Here is a 19,846-nt window from a genome sequence, read left to right as displayed (position 1 = left end):
CTATTGTAATGCCATTTACACTGGATTGACGAGTAAAAATTACAAAAGGTTACAGTTATTGCAAAATACCTCAGCAAGAATGATCTTTAAACAATCTTGGTTTACACATGTGACTCCTTTACAGATAGCTTTTCATTGATTACCGATACATGCACAAATAGAATTTAAATTAGCTTGTCATGTATTTAAAATCTTATATAGCTTGGAATCAGTTTATTTAAATGATTTAATCTCTATTTAAACAAAAAATAGGTCTATTAAATAGATCTTTGTGTCATTTTACCTTAATTTTCCATTGGTTAAAAATGTGTCATCTAAGAGGGTCCTTGAATCATCTTTTCTATATCAGGCAGTATTATTTTGGAACTCTTTGCCAAATTAGGTAAGATCTCAATCTTCATATAGCTTATTCCAGTGCTCTTTGAAGACTTATTTTTGCTAAATATTTGACATCATAGTTGTATAATTTCTGTCCCTGTTTGTGGTATAATTTTACTTTTTTGAATGATTGTGATGCCTCCTCCTACCTGAAGGTGTAGGCTAAGTATTCAATGACCATCTACCACCTACCCGAAGGTGTAAGTCAAGTATCCACCACTATCCATCCACTACCTACATGAAGGCGTGGGCTGAGTATCCACCACCATCCACAATAGACCAGCGTCTTCAGCCAAGGGTCAGTCCACAACAGTTCTCAGTAATCCAGCTAAAGGTCTAACCATGCAAATAAACCAACAAAAGATTAGTCCAGAGCAATCCTTACAATTCAGCCAATGATCCAACCAAGTAAATAAGCCAACAAAAAGCCCATCCACAATAAACCAGTCAACAATTACCACCTCTCCCAAAAGAGAGAGATCAGTTTCCAATCCTCTGAACTCCCCTGCTGTCAGGTCCTGATCTGAGTCCCCCTCTTTAATTAGGTTAAATCCAAGACCCTCAATATTCCACCCACCCCTGGGCTCTGTGCAGTCCTAGGGACAGCAATATTCCCACCCTTTCCTCTCAGGTCTTGTGTGCAAGCCAAAGTTCTCAGCCCTTCTGCCTATGCAACTTATATACTAATTTAGTTCAGTTCAGTTGCTGGGTATTCTTCTCACACCCAGCACTTAGGGAATTGTGTTACTAGACTTCAGAAGGGTTAACTCCCCTGCCCCCACCCATATGCCCTTCCCTACTAAACTACAGATGCCCTAGCAGGGTTCTAATACCCTCATCCTGTGTGAGAGGGTTATGGGACTATACCCAAGTTGTCCTTCTATAGGGTCTAGGTATGACATTCTTAGTTCTTTTACACCCTCATATTTACAGTATAAACAAACCAATTAAGCATAATCACCCTAAGGACTGTCATAATCTGGATTTTCAAAAGGCATGTGACAAAGTACCTCATGAAGGACTCTTGAGGAAATTAGAAAGCCATGGGATAGAAGGTAATGTCCTATTGTGGATTAAAAACTGGTTAAAAGATAGAAAACAGAAAGTAGGCTTAAATGGTCAGTATTCTTAATGGAGGGTAGATAGTAGCATTCCACAGGGGTCTGTTCTGGGACTGCTGCTTTTTAACATATTTATAAATGACCTAGAGATGGGAATAACTAATGAGGTAATTACATTTGCTGATGACACAAAGTTATTCAAAGTTGTTAAATCACAAGAGGATGTAAAAAAATTGCAAGAGAACCTTATGAGATTGGGAGACTGGGCATCCAAATGGCAGATTACATTTAGTGTGAGCAAATGCAAAGTGATGCATGTGGGAAAGAGGAACCCAAATTATAGCTATGTGATGCAAGGTTCCACATTAGGAGTCACAGACCAGGAAAAGGGTCTAGGTGTCATCGTTAATGATACTTTGAAACCCTCTCCTCAGTGTGCAGTGGCGGCTAAGAAAGCAAATAGAATATTAGGTATTATTATGACAGGAATGGAAAGCAAAAATGAGAATGTTATAATGCCTTTGTATCGCTCCATGGTGCAACTGCACCTCAAATACTGTGTGCAATTCTGGTCACCACATCGCATAAAAGATATAGTAGAATTAGAAAAAGTACAGAGAAGGGCAACAAAAATGATAAAGGGGATGGGACGATTTCCTTATAAGAAAAGGCTAAAGCAGCTAGGGCTCTTCATCTTGGAGAAGAGATGGCTGAGGGGAGATATGATAGAGGTCTATAAAATAATGAGTGGAATGGAATGGGTGGACATGAATCGCTTGTTTACTCTTTCTAAAAGCAGTAAATTTAAAACAAATTGGAGAAAATATTTCTTCACTCAGTGTGTAATTAAACTCTGGAATTCATTACCAGAGAATGTGGTAAAAGCGGTTAGCTTATTTCTAGGATAAGCAACATAAAATCTATTTTACTGTTTTGGGATCTTGTAACCTGAATTGGCCACTGTTGGAAACAGGCTACTGTGCTTAATGAACCTTCGGTCTGTCCCAGTATGGCAACACTTATTTTTTTATGTTCTTATATTTACTAATGATAAACTTAGTTAACCCTTTTATAATTACAAATCAAGTGATAGGTTCTTCAAGGAGGAAGATGGACGTCAACACTTTCCAAACATCTGTTCTGTCCCTTCAGTTTGAAGGGTGTATGTGCTGTGGGATAATGGATCAGCTGATGTTGGTGGTGGCTTCTGCTGGGGTACAAGGGCTTGCAGCAAAGGTTCACCCTCGCCCAGGGCCTTCATGGGAGACATGTCCACACAGATGTCCTGCTGCTGCTGAGGGGGGAATAGCTGCACCTCTTGACTGGGCCCCAATTGAGGTGAGTGTGGAACCTCCCAGTCCCCCAGCTCCTCCATGAGTGACCTCACAGCCTCAAGGTCTGCCAGCTTCATGAGTGTGAGCTCCTAAACACAGCAGGGACATTTGTAACTTACCGCATTCTGTAAGTTATGTGCATAAATGGGAGCCCCACCCATGTCCTGTCTATGCTCTGTCTATATGTATGTCCTCCCTGCAACTATCAGCTATGTAATAAATTATGGGGATACTAGAGGAATAGCACTCAGGTGCCCTGTTGGCACACACATGTGCCTAAATTCTAATATTCTAGACATTCACGTGTGGAAGGGTACACCTGGATTATAAGGGTATATAATTAGGGGACACCTAGATTATAGGGGTATATGAGTATACCTACAGTATATGGATATATAATAAGAGGGCACCTAGATTGAGAGGAATGTATAGTAAAGGGACACCTAGATTACAGAGGTATATAATAAGGGGATACCTAGAGTGAGAGGAGAATATAATAAGGAGACACATAGATTACAGGGATATATAATGGGACACCTAGATTGAGAGCAGTATATAATAAAGGGGCACCTAGATTTTAGGAGAAACCTAGATTGAGTGGCATATAATAAGGCTTAAGGTTCATCTAGGGCACCTAATATCCTGGCACTGGTCCTGATTATGAGAATGATCAGTCCATTTTTTTCCACCTAGTTCCAGGTGTTGATTGCATTGAGAATAAGACTGTATTGGAAAAGCTATAATGTGAGTTATTCACATTATAATGAATTTGACTATTTGTCATACTATTCAGAGTGAGTCAGTCTAAAACATGGCATAAAGACTTTTTCTATGACTATTACAACATAATGTAAGGCATCTAAGTCATATTGTTTTAAACATAAGATGTATTTTTATTCACCAGTCAGTGTATAAACTTTCTGCAGCAAAAGTCCTGAATTAATGTGAATCAAGCTCATAATGATAAGAACAAGCATGGAAGTTGACAGTAGGTCTACTGAGGAACAAGATATTGATAGATAGGTTCATATTCTGAGAGCCCAAGTGAATTTTTTATCACAGTGTTCACACAGAAGTGTACTGTAATATCTGAGAGACTTGAATATATTTTCCTGAGGGGGGAAATAGGATGTTAAAAGCCTTTATGACTGTGTCGGAGCAGATAATTAGGCAATTAGAACTATTAAAAGTTGACAAAACCACCAGGCCTAGATGAATTACATTCCAGAATGCTAAACAAAGTAGCAAGGGAACGAGAAAAGTCTTTGAAAAAGAATTTAAAGGCGTAGTATGGACAGAAATCAGAACATTGGTAGCTATTGATTTCCTGTAGTAAAGAAAAGATGGGAAGAATTGTAAACATAGCCCTACCAGCCCAGATATATGGATAAAAATACATGGCTACATTAATTATAAAAACATGCAATCATGCATACTATTTTTAAATGTTTGCAGTACACATCTGATGATAGCAAATAGTTAAGAGAATCTGAACTATTGTGCAGCTTGTTTATAATTATTGTATTTTATTTTTGTTACATTTGTACCCCGTGCTTTCCCACTCATGGCAGGCTCAATGTGGCTTACATATTGCATACGGGTACATGAAGGGGCGGGACAGACCGTGTTTTCGAAAAAAATGGCCGCCCATCTTTTTTTTTAGATAATACAGTTTGTGCCCGTCAAATGCATCGGAGTTGTGCGGATTTGAGCTGGGCAGTTTTGTTTTTCAGCGATAATTGAAACCGAAGGCGCCCAGCTCAAAAACGAACAAATCCAAGGCATTTGGTTATGGGAGAGGAAAGGATTCGTAGTGCACTTGTCCCCCTCACATGTCAGGATACCAACCGGGCACCCTAGGGGGCACTTGTAACAATTTTTTTAAAAAAGTAAAATACCTCTCAAGTCCATAGCTCCCTTCCTTTTAGTGCTGAGCCCCTCAAATCCTCCCCCCCCCCCAAAACCCACTGCCCACAACTCTACACCATTACCATAGCCCTTATGGCTGAAGGGGGGCACCTACATGTAGGTACAGTGGGTTTTGGGGGTGGTTTGGAGGGCTCCCATTTACCACCACAAGTGTAATAGGTAGGGGGGGATGGGCCTGGGTCCACCTGCCTGAAGTCCATTGCACCCACTAACAACTGCTCCAGGGACCTGCATACTGCTGTGATGGAGCTGGGTATGGCATTTGAGGTTGACATACAGGATGGAAAACAAAGTTGTTAAAGTAGGGGGGGGGGGTTTGGTGGGAGGGGGTTAGTGACAACTGGGGGAGTCAGAGGAGGTCATCCTCGATTTCCTCCGGTGGTCATCTGGTCATTTAGGGCACTTTTTTGGGACTTGTTCGTGAAAAAAAGGGTCCAAAAAAAGTGACCTAATTCACGCTAAAAACTGCCAGTTTTTTTCAATTATCGGCGGAAGGCACCCATCTCTGCTCGGCCAATAAACACGCCCCAGTCCCACCTTCACCATGCCTCCGACATGCCCTCGTCAATTTTGTTCGTTCCCACGACGGAGTGCAGTTGAAGATGCCCAAAATCGGCATTACGATTATACTGATTTGGGCGCCTTTGCCAGATGGGCGCCCATCTCCTGATTTGGGTCGAAATCTGGGCGCCCATCACTTTCAAAAATAAGGCTGATAGTCTTTTCCACTTCGTTTTAAAAACTTTGTACCATAGCATTAACAGATAGAATCTAGCAGGCACTGCAGGATCTAGTTTAGTATTAAGAGGGAATAAAAAGAGAGAGAGAGAGAGAAAAAAGCAAGCATCATTAACTAGTTGCCTTGGACGGGGCATAATTGAAAGGAATGCCCAAGTTTTCCTGAGGATGTCCTCGCAGGACGTCCTGGCGAAGGGGTGGGGAAACCCGTATTATCAAAACAAGATGGGTGGCCATCTTTTGTTTCGATAATACGGTCAGGGACACCCAAATCGCGATATTTAGGTCGACCTTAGAGATGGTCGTCCCTGATTTTCGGCGATAATGGAAACTGAGGATGCCCATCTCAGAAACGACCAACTCCAAGCCCTTTGGTCGTAGGAAGAGCCAGCATTCATTCTGCACTAGTCCCCCTGACATGCCAGGACACCAACCGGGCACCCTAGGGGGCACTGCAGTGGACTTCAGAAATTGCTCCCAGGTGCATAGCTCCCTTACCTTGTGTGCTGAGCCCCCCAAAACCTCCTCAAACCCGCTCCCCACAACTGTACACCACTACCATAGCCCTTATGGGTGAAGGGGAGCACCTTCATGTGGGTACAGTGGGTTTCTGGTGGGTTTTGAAGGGCACACATTTACCACCACAAGTGTAACAGTTAGGGGGGGTGAGCCTGGTTCCACATGCCTGAAGTGCACTGCACCCACTAAAACTGCTCCATGGACCAGCATACTGCTGTCATGGAGCTGGGTATGACATTTGAGGCTGGCATAGAGGGTGGAAAAAAATTCATTTGAGGGTGGGAGGGGGTTAGTGACCACTGGGGGAGTAAGGGGAGGTCATCCCCGATTCCCTCCGGTGGTCATCTGGTCATTTAGGGCACATTTTTGTGGCTTGGTCATAAGAAAAAAAGGAACAGGTAAAGTCATCCAAGTGTTCATCAAGGACGTCCTTCTTTTTTCCATTATCGGTTGAGGATGCCCATGTATTAGGCACACCCCAGTCCCACCTTCACTATGCCTACGACACACCACAGTGAACTTTGGTCATCCCCGTGACGGAAAGCAGTTGAGGATGCCCAAAATAGGCTTTTGATTATGCCGATTTGGGCAACCCTGTGAGAAGAACGCCCACCTTGCAATTTGTGTCGAAAGATAGGCGCCCTTCTCTTTCGAAAATAAGCCTGATAGTGTACAAACCCTTTTCTCATAGTTTTAAACTGAAATTTTCTCTAGAAATAGGCATTTTTCCCATAGTTTTAAACTGAACCTTTTCTAGAGCTAGAAACTAAACAGCCAAAAACTCTTGTTCTAAAAGGCAGTTATTTTCTGTTCCTTGGCTGCTGGAGAGATAGCTCATCCAGCGACCTCAATTAAGTGTTAATTAAGGTGTGGGGAAGTTGCATAGGTTGCTGAGTCAGCTTCAAAGAGCCTGTTTAAAAAAGGCCCCTTAGATTCAAAACTATATAAAGAGGAAAGGTCCCACTGAACTTTCTTTCTGAGAAGTTCTGAGAGAAGAGGACATTTCTCTGGTAAGTGAACACTATTTTGGTTTGTGCTTTGGGAACTTAAAGATTGGGGTTTAAAGGAGGAATTGTAGGTTAGTGTTAGGCAAAATAAAAATATAAAAAAACAAATTTTATCAATTAATCTCCATAGTCTTTTCCACTTAGTTTTAAAAACTTTGTATCACAGCATTAACAGATAGAATCTAGCAGGCACTCCAGGATCTAGTTTAGTCTTCCCGTCCAACCCTAAGACAACTCTTCATTTATAGTCAGTTATTGTAATTAGGGTAACAAGCAAGGAGTGCTCTTACAGAGTTTTAAATACATTTCATTACCATCTAAGAGGAAAACACAAAATAAATCATACAAAATACTATATAAACTAAAAGACACTTTTATATTAGGCTAATATCCTTAATACTGTAGCACGTTTTAAATAATTTAAAAACTCAAAAACACTAAGATGGAGTCAGTAGTCCAGCAGTGAGAGGGGTGCTATCAAGTCTTTTGCATTGAGTGTCACATCTATGATTATATCCCAATCGGTGAGATGTCATATGTATGCGCCATACAGCTGTGTTAAGGCTAACACAAATGGTTGGAGACACCATGACCTATCTGTGCCTCGGCTTTTATCAGCCTCACACTCCTTCCCGTACAAAAGGACGTAAAGACGCAATCCCTCTCTGCTGGTGCCTCTGGAGACCCTATCTTCAATAGAGTTTTCAGCTCTAGAGGCCACCTCCACATTAAGACATTGGCAAAAGTAGCACCAATGCACAGGAGGGTCATGGGAAATGGCGCATGGCCTGCACTATGAGTCATGGAGAGGGAAAAAGGAAGGAGAGAAAGAATAAAGAAAGGCATAGGGTCAAATGTCTTTCAGGTCTCAGTAAATGCCAGAAGGTACCCTTTTTCTTGGAATGAAGAGCTCACAAGGGACTGACATATGAAGCTGAAGGGAGATAGGCTGAAAGGCACTAAGGGGTGGAGAGGTCCCACTTTTCACTGAGAAGGTGATGGCAACCAGCAACAGACCTCCAGCAGAGGTGACAATAGCCCAAAGTGAAACCAAATACTCGCTCGCATAGGGAAACGGTGGAAAGGGAGCTGAGTATGAGTCCAAAAGAGAGAGAGAGGGGAGCTACAAGGATCCAATAGCAGTTATGGCTGCACAGTAGGCAGATACGATGTGCAGTCTTTGAAGCTATCATCTCGGTGCCTATGAAAGTGGATCAGGAAATGGAGATGCATCAGCACCAGGGGGATTAGCTCAAGTGGTAGAGCGCTCACTTTGCATGTGAGAGGTAGTGGGATCGATACCCACATTCTCCAAGTAGCTTTTCTCATAGCAAGCAAACTGGCTGAAGTCCACAGACATAGCTTGCTCTAATTACCCACTGGGCATGTGAGTTACCTTTTCAAGCTGAGGCCCAATTTCAGGGAGCATGTGGAATGTTAAAGGTCATTCTCCAAATGGGGCTGCACAACCCTAATAATAAGAGCATAAAGCTGTCGCTCCCTCTGTCTGTCTTTTAGAGAAAAAAGACTCATCAGTGCACGCAGATGCGCCACGCGGTTGTGTTAAGGCTAACACAAATGGTTGGAGACACCATGACCTATCTGTGCCTCGGCTTTTATCAGCCTCACACTCCTTCCCGTACAAAAGGACGTAAAGACGCAATCCCTCTCTGCTGGTGCCTCTGGAGACCCTATCTTCAATAGAGTTTTCAGCTCTAGAGGCCACCTCCACATTAAGACATTGGCAAAAGTAGCACCAATGCACAGGAGGGTCATAGAAAATGGTGCATGGCCTGCACTATGAGTCACGGAGAGGGAAAAGGAAGGAGAGAAAGAATAAAGAATGGCATAGGGTCAAATGCCTTTCAGGTCTCAGTAAATGCCAGAAGGTACCTTTTTTCTTGGAATGAAGAGCTCACAAGGAACCGACATATGAAGCTAAAGGGAGATAGGCTGAAAGGCACTAAGGAGTGGGGAGGTCCCACTTTTCACTGAGAAGGTGATGGCAACCAGCAACAGACCTCCAGCAGAGGTGACAATAGCCCAAAGTGAAACCAAATACTCGCTCGCATAGGGAAAGGGTGGAAAGGGAGCTGAGTCTGAGTCCAAGAGAGAGAAAGATGGGGGAGCTACAAGGATCCAATAGCAGTTATGGCTGCACAGTAGGCAGATACGATGTGCAGTCGTTGAAGCTATCATCTCGGTGCCTATGAAAGTGGATCAGGAAATGGAGATGCATCAGCACCAGGGGGATTAGCTCAAGTGGTAGAGCGCTCGCTTTGCATGTGAGAGGTAGTGGGATCGATACCCACATTCTCCAAGTAGCTTTTCTCATAGCAAGCAAACTGGCTGAAGTCCACAGACATAGCTTGCTCTAATTACCCACTGGGCATGTGAGTTACCTTTTCAAGCTGAGGCCCAATTTCAGGGAGCATGTGGAATGTTAAAGGTCATTCTCCAAATGGGGCTGCACAACCCTAATAATAAGAGCATAAAGCTGTCGCTCCCTCTGTCTGTCTTTTAGAGAAAAAAGACTCATCAGTGCACGCAGATGCGCCACGCGGTTGTGTTAAGGCTAACACAAATGGTTGGAGACACCATGACCTATCTGTGCCTCGGCTTTTATCAGCCTCACACTCCTTCCCGTACAAAAGGACGTAAAGACGCAATCCCTCTCTGCTGGTGCCTCTGGAGACCCTATCTTCAATAGAGTTTTCAGCTCTAGAGGCCACCTCCACATTAAGACATTGGCAAAAGTAGCACCAATGCACAGGAGGGTCATAGAAAATGGTGCATGGCCTGCACTATGAGTCACGGAGAGGGAAAAGGAAGGAGAGAAAGAATAAAGAATGGCATAGGGTCAAATGCCTTTCAGGTCTCAGTAAATGCCAGAAGGTACCCTTTTTCTTGGAATGAAGAGCTCACAAGGAACCGACATATGAAGCTAAAGGGAGATAGGCTGAAAGGCACTAAGGAGTGGGGAGGTCCCACTTTTCACTGAGAAGGTGATGGCAACCAGCAACAGACCTCCAGCAGAGGTGACAATAGCCCAAAGTGAAACCAAATACTCGCTCGCATAGGGAAAGGGTGGAAAGGGAGCTGAGTCTGAGTCCAAGAGAGAGAAAGATGGGGGAGCTACAAGGATCCAATAGCAGTTATGGCTGCACAGTAGGCAGATACGATGTGCAGTGGTTGAAGCTATCATCTCGGTGCCTATGAAAGAGGATCAGGAAATGGAGATGCTTCAGCACCAGGGGGATTAGCTCAAGTGGAAGAGTGCTTGCTTTGCATTTGAGAGGTAGTGGGATCGATACCCACATTCTCCAAGTAGCTTTTCTCATAGCAAGCAAACTGGCTGAAGTCCACAGACATAGCTTGCTCTAATTACCCATTGAGCATGTGAGTTACCTTTTCAAGCTGAGGCCCAATTTCAGGGAGCATGTGGAATGTTAAAGGTCATTCTCCAAATGGGGCTGCACAACCCTAATAATAAGAGCATAAAGCTGTCACTCCCTCTGTCTGTCTTTTAGAGAAAAAATTCTCATCAGTGCACGCAGATGCGCCACGCGGTTGTGTTAAGGCTAACACAAATGGTTGGAGACACCTTGACCTATCTGTGCCTCGGCTTTTATCAGCCTCACACTCCTTCCCATAGAAAAGGACGTAAAGACGCAATCCCTCTCTGCTGGTGCCTCTGGAGACCCTATCTTCAATAGAGTTTTCAGCTCTAGAGGCCACCTCCACATTAAGACATTGGCAAAAGTAGCACCAATGCACAGGAGGGTCATAGGAAATGGCGCATGGCCTGCACTATGAGTCACGGAGAGGGAAAAGGAAGGAGAGAAAGAATAAAGAAAGGCATAGGGTCAAATGCCTTTCAGGTCTCAGTAAATGCCAGAAGGTACCCTTTTTCTTGGAATGAAGAGCTCACAAGGAACCGACATATGAAGCTGAAGGGAGATAGGCTGAAAGGCACTAAGGAGTGGGGAAATCCCACTTTTCACTGAGAAGGTGATGGCAACCAGCAACAGACCTCCAGCAGAGGTGACAATAGCCCAAAGTGAAACCAAATACTCGCTCGCATAGGGAAAGGGTGGAAAGGGAGCTGAGTCTGAGTCCAAGAGAGAGAAAGACAGGGGAGCTACAAGGATCCAATAGCAGTTATGGCTGCACAGTAGGCAGATACGATGTGCAGTGGTTGAATCTATCATCTCGGTGCCTATGAAAGAGGATCAGGAAATGGAGATGCATCAGCACCAGGGGGATTAACTCAAGTGGTAGAGCGCTCGCTTTGCATGTGAGAGGTAGTGGGATCGATAACCACATTCTCCAAGTAGCTTTTCTCATAGCAAGCAAACTGGCTGAAGTCCACAGACATAGCTTGCTCTAATTACCCATTGGACATGTGAGTTACCTTTTCAAGCTGAGGCCCAATTTCAGGGAGCATGTGGAATGTTAAAGGTCATTCTCCAAATGGGGCTGCACAACCCTAATAATAAGAGCATAAAGCTGTCGCTCCCTCTGTCTGTCTTTTAGAGAAAAAAGACTCATCAGTGCACGCAGATGCGCCACGCGGTTGTGTTAAGGCTAACACAAATGGTTGGAGACACCATGACCTATCTGTGCCTCGGCTTTTATCAGCCTCACACTCCTTCCCATAGAAAAGGACGTAAAGACGCAATCCCTCTCTGCTGGTGCCTCTGGAGACCCTATCTTCAATAGAGTTTTCAGCTCTAGAGGCCACCTCCACATTAAGACATTGGCAAAAGTAGCACCAATGCACAGGAGGGTCATAGGAAATGGCGCATGGCCTGCACTATGAGTCACGGAGAGGGAAAAGGAAGGAGAGAAAGAATAAAGAAAGGCATAGGGTCAAATGCCTTTCAGGTCTCAGTAAATGCCAGAAGGTACCCTTTTTCTTGGAATGAAGAGCTCACAAGGAACCGACATATGAAGCTGAAGGGAGATAGGCTGAAAGGCACTAAGGAGTGGGGAAATCCCACTTTTCACTGAGAAGGTGATGGCAACCAGCAACAGACCTCCAGCAGAGGTGACAATAGCCCAAAGTGAAACCAAATACTCGCTCGCATAGGGAAAGGGTGGAAAGGGAGCTGAGTCTGAGTCCAAGAGAGAGAAAGACAGGGGAGCTACAAGGATCCAATAGCAGTTATGGCTGCACAGTAGGCAGATACGATGTGCAGTGGTTGAATCTATCATCTCGGTGCCTATGAAAGAGGATCAGGAAATGGAGAAGCATCAGCACCAGGGGGATTAACTCAAGTGGTAGAGCGCTCGCTTTGCATGTGAGAGGTAGTGGGATCGATAACCACATTCTCCAAGTAGCTTTTCTCATAGCAAGCAAACTGGCTGAAGTCCACAGACATAGCTTGCTCTAATTACCCACTGGGCATGTGAGTTACCTTTTCAAGCTGAGGCCCAATTTCAGGGAGCATGTGGAATGTTAAAGGTCATTCTCCAAATGGGGCTGCACAACCCTAATAATAAGAGCATAAAGCTGTCGCTCCCTCTGTCTGTCTTTTAGAGAAAAAAGACTCATCAGTGCACGCAGATGCGCCACGCGGTTGTGTTAAGGCTAACACAAATGGTTGGAGACACCATGACCTATCTGTGCCTCGGCTTTTATCAGCCTCACACTCCTTCCCGTACAAAAGGACGTAAAGACACAATCCCTCTCTGCTGGTGCCTCTGGAGACCCTATCTTCAATAGAGTTTTCAGCTCTAGAGGCCACCTCCACATTAAGACATTGGCAAAAGTAGCACCAATGCACAGGAGGGTCATAGAAAATGGTGCATGGCCTGCACTATGAGTCACGGAGAGGGAAAAGGAAGGAGAGAAAGAATAAAGAATGGCATAGGGTCAAATGCCTTTCAGGTCTCAGTAAATGCCAGAAGGTACCTTTTTTCTTGGAATGAAGAGCTCACAAGGAACCGACATATGAAGCTAAAGGGAGATAGGCTGAAAGGCACTAAGGAGTGGGGAGGTCCCACTTTTCACTGAGAAGGTGATGGCAACCAGCAACAGACCTCCAGCAGAGGTGACAATAGCCCAAAGTGAAACCAAATACTCGCTCGCATAGGGAAAGGGTGGAAAGGGAGCTGAGTCTGAGTCCAAGAGAGAGAAAGATGGGGGAGCTACAAGGATCCAATAGCAGTTATGGCTGCACAGTAGGCAGATACGATGTGCAGTCGTTGAAGCTATCATCTCGGTGCCTATGAAAAAGGATCAGGAAATGGAGATGCATCAGCACCAGGGGGATTAGCTCAAGTGGTAGAGCACTCGCTTTGCATGTGAGAGGTAGTGGGATCGATACCCACATTCTCCAAGTAGCTTTTCTCATAGCAAGCAAACTGGCTGAAGTCCACAGACATAGCTTGCTCTAATTACCCACTGGGCATGTGAGTTACCTTTTCAAGCTGAGGCCCAATTTCAGGGAGCATGTGGAATGTTAAAGGTCATTCTCCAAATGGGGCTGCACAACCCTAATAATAAGAGCATAAAGCTGTCGCTCCCTCTGTCTGTCTTTTAGAGAAAAAAGACTCATCAGTGCACGCAGATGCGCCACGCGGTTGTGTTAAGGCTAACACAAATGGTTGGAGACACCATGACCTATCTGTGCCTCGGCTTTTATCAGCCTCACACTCCTTCCCGTACAAAAGGACGTAAAGACGCAATCCCTCTCTGCTGGTGCCTCTGGAGACCCTATCTTCAATAGAGTTTTCAGCTCTAGAGGCCACCTCCACATTAAGACATTGGCAAAAGTAGCACCAATGCACAGGAGGGTCATAGAAAATGGTGCATGGCCTGCACTATGAGTCACGGAGAGGGAAAAGGAAGGAGAGAAAGAATAAAGAATGGCATAGGGTCAAATGCCTTTCAGGTCTCAGTAAATGCCAGAAGGTACCCTTTTTCTTGGAATGAAGAGCTCACAAGGAACCGACATATGAAGCTAAAGGGAGATAGGCTGAAAGGCACTAAGGAGTGGGGAGGTCCCACTTTTCACTGAGAAGGTGATGGCAACCAGCAACAGACCTCCAGCAGAGGTGACAATAGCCCAAAGTGAAACCAAATACTCGCTCGCATAGGGAAAGGGTGGAAAGGGAGCTGAGTCTGAGTCCAAGAGAGAGAAAGATGGGGGAGCTACAAGGATCCAATAGCAGTTATGGCTGCACAGTAGGCAGATACGATGTGCAGTCGTTGAAGCTATCATCTCGGTGCCTATGAAAGTGGATCAGGAAATGGAGATGCATCAGCACCAGGGGGATTAGCTCAAGTGGTAGAGCGCTCGCTTTGCATGTGAGAGGTAGTGGGATCGATACCCACATTCTCCAAGTAGCTTTTCTCATAGCAAGCAAACTGGCTGAAGTCCACAGACATAGCTTGCTCTAATTACCCACTGGGCATGTGAGTTACCTTTTGAAGCTGAGGCCCAATTTCAGGGAGCATGTGGAATGTTAAAGGTCATTCTCCAAATGGGGCTGCACAACCCTAATAATAAGAGCATAAAGCTGTCGCTCCCTCTGTCTGTCTTTTAGAGAAAAAAGACTCATCAGTGCACGCAGATGCGCCACGCGGTTGTGTTAAGGCTAACACAAATGGTTGGAGACACCATGACCTATCTGTGCCTCGGCTTTTATCAGCCTCACACTCCTTCCCGTACAAAAGGACGTAAAGACGCAATCCCTCTCTGCTGGTGCCTCTGGAGACCCTATCTTCAATAGAGTTTTCAGCTCTAGAGGCCACCTCCACATTAAGACATTGGCAAAAGTAGCACCAATGCACAGGAGGGTCATAGAAAATGGTGCATGGCCTGCACTATGAGTCACGGAGAGGGAAAAGGAAGGAGAGAAAGAATAAAGAATGGCATAGGGTCAAATGCCTTTCAGGTCTCAGTAAATGCCAGAAGGTACCTTTTTTCTTGGAATGAAGAGCTCACATGGAACCGACATATGAAGCTAAAGGGAGATAGGCTGAAAGGCACTAAGGAGTGGGGAGGTCCCACTTTTCACTGAGAAGGTGATGGCAACCAGCAACAGACCTCCAGCAGAGGTGACAATAGCCCAAAGTGAAACCAAATACTCGCTCGCATAGGGAAAGGGTGGAAAGGGAGCTGAGTCTGAGTCCAAGAGAGAGAAAGATGGGGGAGCTACAAGGATCCAATAGCAGTTATGGCTGCACAGTAGGCAGATACGATGTGCAGTCGTTGAAGCTATCATCTCGGTGCCTATGAAAGTGGATCAGGAAATGGAGATGCATCAGCACCAGGGGGATTAGCTCAAGTGGTAGAGCGCTCGCTTTGCATGTGAGAGGTAGTGGGATCGATACCCACATTCTCCAAGTAGCTTTTCTCATAGCAAGCAAACTGGCTGAAGTCCACAGACATAGCTTGCTCTAATTACCCACTGGGCATGTGAGCTACCTTTTCAAGCTGAGGCCCAATTTCAGGGAGCATGTGGAATGTTAAAGGTCATTCTCCAAATGGGGCTGCACAACCCTAATAATAAGAGCATAAAGCTGTCGCTCCCTCTGTCTGTCTTTTAGAGAAAAAAGACTCATCAGTGCACGCAGATGCGCCACGCGGTTGTGTTAAGGCTAACACAAATGGTTGGAGACACCATGACCTATCTGTGCCTCGGCTTTTATCAGCCTCACACTCCTTCCCGTACAAAAGGACGTAAAGACGCAATCCCTCTCTGCTGGTGCCTCTGGAGACCCTATCTTCAATAGAGTTTTCTGCTCTAGAGGCCACCTCCACATTAAGACATTGGCAAAAGTAGCACCAATGCACAGGAGGGTCATAGAAAATGGTGCATGGCCTGCACTATGAGTCACGGAGAGGGAAAAGGAAGGAGAGAAAGAATAAAGAATGGCATAGGGTCAAATGCCTTTCAGGTCTCAGTAAATGCCAGAAGGTACCCTTTTTCTTGGAATGAAGAGCTCACAAGGAACCGACATATGAAGCTAAAGGGAGATAGGCTGAAAGGCACTAAGGAGTGGGGAGGTCCCACTTTTCACTGAGAAGGTGATGGCAACCAGCAACAGACCTCCAGCAGAGGTGACAATAGCCCAAAGTGAAACCAAATACTCGCTCGCATAGGGAAAGGGTGGAAAGGGAGCTGAGTCTGAGTCCAAGAGAGAGAAAGATGGGGGAGCTACAAGGATCCAATAGCAGTTATGGCTGCACAGTAGGCAGATACGATGTGCAGTCGTTGAAGCTATCATCTCGGTGCCTATGAAAGTGGATCAGGAAATGGAGATGCATCAGCACCAGGGGGATTAGCTCAAGTGGTAGAGCGCTCGCTTTGCATGTGAGAGGTAGTGGGATCGATACCCACATTCTCCAATTAGCTTTTCTCATAGCAAGCAAACTGGCTGAAGTCCACAGACATAGCTTGCTCTAATTACCCACTGGGCATGTGAGTTACCTTTTCAAGCTGAGGCCCAATTTCAGGGAGCATGTGGAATGTTAAAGGTCATTCTCCAAATGGGGCTGCACAACCCTAATAATAAGAGCATAAAGCTGTCGCTCCCTCTGTCTGTCTTTTAGAGAAAAAAGACTCATCAGTGCACGCAGATGCGCCACGCGGTTGTGTTAAGGCTAACACAAATGGTTGGAGACACCATGACCTATCTGTGCCTCGGCTTTTATCAGCCTCACACTCCTTCCCGTACAAAAGGACGTAAAGACGCAATCCCTCTCTGCTGGTGCCTCTGGAGACCCTATCTTCAATAGAGTTTTCAGCTCTAGAGGCCACCTCCACATTAAGACATTGGCAAAAGTAGCACCAATGCACAGGAGGGTCATAGAAAATGGTGCATGGCCAGCACTATGAGTCACGGAGAGGGAAAAGGAAGGAGAGAAAGAATAAAGAATGGCATAGGGTCAAATGCCAGAAGGTACCCTTTTTCTTGGAATGAAGAGCTCACAAGGAACCGACATATGAAGCTAAAGGGAGATAGGCTGAAAGGCACTAAGGAGTGGGGAGGTCCCACTTTTCACTGAGAAGGTGATGGCAACCAGCAACACACCTCCAGCAGAGGTGACAATAGCCCAAAGTGAAACCAAATACTCGCTCGCATAGGGAAAGGGTGGAAAGGGAGCTGAGTCTGAGTCCAAGAGAGAGAAAGATGGGGGAGCTACAAGGATCCAATAGCAGTTATGGCTGCACAGTAGGCAGATACGATGTGCAGTCGTTGAAGCTATCATCTCGGTGCCTATGAAAGTGGATCAGGAAATGGAGATGCATCAGCACCAGGGGGATTAGCTCAAGTGGTAGAGCGCTCGCTTTGCATGTGAGAGGTAGTGGGATCGATACCCACATTCTCCAAGTAGCTTTTCTCATAGCAAGCAAACTGGCTGAAGTCCACAGACATAGCTTGCTCTAATTACCCACTGGGCATGTGAGTTACCTTTTCAAGCTGAGGCCCAATTTCAGGGAGCATGTGGAATGTTAAAGGTCATTCTCCAAATGGGGCTGCACAACCCTAATAATAAGAGCATAAAGCTGTCGCTCCCTCTGTCTGTCTTTTAGAGAAAAAGACTCATCAGTGCATGCAGATGCGCCACGCGGTTGTGTTAAGGCTAACACAAATGGTTGGAGACACCATGACCTATCTGTGCCTCGGCTTTTATCAGCCTCACACTCCTTCCCGTACAAAAGGACGTAAAGACGCAATCCCTCTCTGCTGGTGCCTCTGGAGACCTATCTTCAATAGAGTTTTCAGCTATAGAGGCCACCTCCACATTAAGACATTGGCAAAAGTAGCACCAATGCACAGGAGGGTCATAGAAAATGGTGCATGGCCTGCACTATGAGTCACGGAGAGGGAAAAGGAAGGAGAGAAAGAATAAAGAATGGCATAGGGTCAAATGCCTTTCAGGTCTCAGTAAATGCCAGAAGGTACCCTTTTTCTTGGAATGAAGAGCTCACAAGGAACCGACATATGAAGCTAAAGGGAGATAGGCTGAAAGGCACTAAGGAGTGGGGAGGTCCCACTTTTCACTGAGAAGGTGATGGCAACCAGCAACAGACCTCCAGCAGAGGTGACAATAGCCCAAAGTGAAACCAAATACTCGCTCGCATAGGGAAAGGGTGGAAAGGGAGCTGAGTCTGAGTCCAAGAGAGAGAAAGATGGGGGAGCTACAAGGATCCAATAGCAGTTATGGCTGCACAGTAGGCAGATACGATGTGCAGTCGTTGAAGCTATCATCTCGGTGCCTATGAAAGTGGATCAGGAAATGGAGATGCATCAGCACCAGGGGGATTAGCTCAAGTGGTAGAGCGCTCGCTTTGCATGTGAGAGGTAGTGGGATCGATACCCACATTCTCTAAGTAGCTTTTCTCATAGCAAGCAAACTGGCTGAAGTCCACAGACATAGCTTGCTCTAATTACCCACTGGGCATGTGAGTTACCTTTTCAAGCTGAGGCCCAATTTCAGGGAGCATGTGGAATGTTAAAGGTCATTCTCCAAATGGGGCTGCACAACCCTAATAATAAGAGCATAAAGCTGTCGCTCCCTCTGTCTGTCTTTTAGAGAAAAAAGACTCATCAGTGCACGCAGATGCGCCACGCGGTTGTGTTAAGGCTAACACAAATGGTTGGAGACACCATGACCTATCTGTGCCTCGGCTTTTATCAGCCTCACACTCCTTCCCGTACAAAAGGACGTAAAGACGCAATCCCTCTCTGCTGGTGCCTCTGGAGACCCTATCTTCAATAGAGTTTTCAGCTCTAGAGGCCACCTCCACATTAAGACATTGGCAAAAGTAGCACCAATGCACAGGAGGGTCATAGAAAATGGTGCATGGCCTGCACTATGAGTCACGGAGAGGGAAAGGAAGGAGAGAAAGAATAAAGAATGGCATAGGGTCAAATGCCTTTCAGGTCTCAGTAAATGCCAGAAGGTACCCTTTTTCTTGGAATGAAGAGCTCACAAGGAACCGACATATGAAGCTAAAGGGAGATAGGCTGAAAGGCACTAAGGAGTGGGGAGGTCCCACTTTTCACTGAGAAGGTGATGGCAACCAGCAACAGACCTCCAGCAGAGGTGACAATAGCCCAAAGTGAAACCAAATACTCGCTCGCATAGGGAAAGGGTGGAAAGGGAGCTGAGTCTGAGTCCAAGAGAGAGAAAGATGGGGGAGCTACAAGGATCCAATAGCAGTTATGGCTGCACAGTAGGCAGATACGATGTGCAGTCGTTGAAGCTATCATCTCGGTGCCTATGAAAGTGGATCAGGAAATGGAGATGCATCAGCACCAGGGGGATTAGCTCAAGTGGTAGAGCGCTCGCTTTGCATGTGAGAGGTAGTGGGATCGATACCCACATTCTCCAATTAGCTTTTCTCATAGCAAGCAAACTGGCTGAAGTCCACAGACATAGCTTGCTCTAATTACCCACTGGGCATGTGAGTTACCTTTTCAAGCTGAGGCCCAATTTCAGGGAGCATGTGGAATGTTAAAGGTCATTCTCCAAATGGGGCTGCACAACCCTAATAATAAGAGCATAAAGCTGTCGCTCCCTCTGTCTGTCTTTTAGAGAAAAAAGACTCATCAGTGCACGCAGATGCGCCACGCGGTTGTGTTAAGGCTAACACAAATGGTTGGAGACACCATGACCTATCTGTGCCTCGGCTTTTATCAGCCTCACACTCCTTCCCGTACAAAAGGACGTAAAGACGCAATCCCTCTCTGCTGGTGCCTCTGGAGACCCTATCTTCAATAGAGTTTTCAGCTCTAGAGGCCACCTCCACATTAAGACATTGGCAAAAGTAGCACCAATGCACAGGAGGGTCATAGAAAATGGTGCATGGCCTGCACTATGAGTCACGGAGAGGGAAAAGGAAGGAGAGAAAGAAT

At 45.5% G+C, this 19,846-nt stretch overlaps 9 non-coding genes across 9 annotated transcripts; all 9 read left to right on the top strand.

Moving 5' to 3' along the window:
* The first annotated feature begins 8,207 nt into the window (after positions 1–8,207).
* On the top strand, positions 8,208–8,280 carry TRNAA-UGC. Its single transcript has one exon. It is a non-coding gene; the product is annotated as a tRNA-Ala (tRNA).
* A 933-nt stretch (positions 8,281–9,213) lies between these two features.
* TRNAA-UGC lies at positions 9,214–9,286 on the top strand. Its single transcript has one exon. It is a non-coding gene; the product is annotated as a tRNA-Ala (tRNA).
* A 3,951-nt stretch (positions 9,287–13,237) lies between these two features.
* TRNAA-UGC lies at positions 13,238–13,310 on the top strand. Its single transcript has one exon. It is a non-coding gene; the product is annotated as a tRNA-Ala (tRNA).
* Positions 13,311–14,243: 933 nt separating this feature from the next.
* On the top strand, positions 14,244–14,316 carry TRNAA-UGC. Its single transcript has one exon. It is a non-coding gene; the product is annotated as a tRNA-Ala (tRNA).
* A 933-nt stretch (positions 14,317–15,249) lies between these two features.
* On the top strand, positions 15,250–15,322 carry TRNAA-UGC. Its single transcript has one exon. It is a non-coding gene; the product is annotated as a tRNA-Ala (tRNA).
* A 933-nt stretch (positions 15,323–16,255) lies between these two features.
* TRNAA-UGC lies at positions 16,256–16,328 on the top strand. The gene has a single exon. It is a non-coding gene; the product is annotated as a tRNA-Ala (tRNA).
* A 912-nt stretch (positions 16,329–17,240) lies between these two features.
* Positions 17,241–17,313, top strand: TRNAA-UGC. Its single transcript has one exon. It is a non-coding gene; the product is annotated as a tRNA-Ala (tRNA).
* A 931-nt stretch (positions 17,314–18,244) lies between these two features.
* Positions 18,245–18,317, top strand: TRNAA-UGC. Its single transcript has one exon. It is a non-coding gene; the product is annotated as a tRNA-Ala (tRNA).
* Positions 18,318–19,249: 932 nt separating this feature from the next.
* Positions 19,250–19,322, top strand: TRNAA-UGC. Its single transcript has one exon. It is a non-coding gene; the product is annotated as a tRNA-Ala (tRNA).
* The last annotated feature ends 524 nt before the right edge of the window (positions 19,323–19,846 follow it).

The sequence above is a fragment of the Microcaecilia unicolor genome, chromosome 1 (assembly GCF_901765095.1).
Source record: "Microcaecilia unicolor chromosome 1, aMicUni1.1, whole genome shotgun sequence".
In the NCBI taxonomy this organism is placed as follows: Eukaryota; Metazoa; Chordata; class Amphibia; order Gymnophiona; family Siphonopidae; genus Microcaecilia; species Microcaecilia unicolor.
The sequence above is the reverse complement of the archived record's forward strand: the minus strand, read 5'-3'. Positions and strand labels throughout refer to the sequence as shown.